The 665-nt window shown below is 60.3% G+C and overlaps 1 non-coding gene across 1 annotated transcript; it reads left to right on the forward strand.

Annotated features, from left to right (window-relative positions):
- The first annotated feature begins 49 nt into the window (after window positions 1–49).
- LOC119346122 lies at window positions 50–205 on the forward strand. Its single transcript, XR_005167376.1, has one exon. It is a non-coding gene; the product is annotated as a 5.8S ribosomal RNA (ribosomal RNA).
- The last annotated feature ends 460 nt before the right edge of the window (window positions 206–665 follow it).

Here is a 665-nt window from a genome sequence, read left to right on the forward strand (position 1 = left end):
GTCTAGCTTGCTAGCCATCCCTCGTGTTGCAAAGCTATTTAATCCACACGACTCTCGGCAACGGATATCACGGCTCTCGCATCGATGAAGAACGTAGCGAAATGCGATACCTGGTGTGAATTGCAGAATCCCGCGAACCATCGAGTCTTTGAACGCAAGTTGCGCCCGAGGCCACTCGGCCGAGGGCACGCCTGCCTGGGCGTCACACCAAAACACGCTCCCAACCACCCTCAACGGGAATCGGGATGCGGCATCTGGTCCCTCGTCTCTCAAGGGACGATGGACCGAAGATTGGGCTGCCGGCGTACCGCGCCGGACACAGCGCATGGTGGGCGTCCTCGCTTTATCAATGCAGTGCATCCGGCGCGCAGCTGGCATTATGGCCTTTGAACGACCCAACAAACGAAGCGCACGTCGCTTCGACCGCGACCCCAGGTCAGGCGGGACTACCCGCTGAGTTTAAGCATATAAATAAGCGGAGGAGAAGAAACTTACAAGGATTCCCCTAGTAACGGCGAGCGAACCGGGAGCAGCCCAGCTTGAGAATCGGGCGGCTGTGCCGTCCGAATTGTAGTCTGGAGAGGCGTCCTCAGCGACGGACCGGGCCCAAGTCCCCTGGAAAGGGGCGCCTGGGAGGGTGAGAGCCCCGTCCGGCCCGGACCCTG

The sequence above is a fragment of the Triticum dicoccoides genome, unplaced genomic scaffold (assembly GCF_002162155.2).
Source record: "Triticum dicoccoides isolate Atlit2015 ecotype Zavitan unplaced genomic scaffold, WEW_v2.0 scaffold40411, whole genome shotgun sequence".
Lineage (NCBI taxonomy): Eukaryota > Viridiplantae > Streptophyta > Magnoliopsida > Poales > Poaceae > Triticum > Triticum dicoccoides.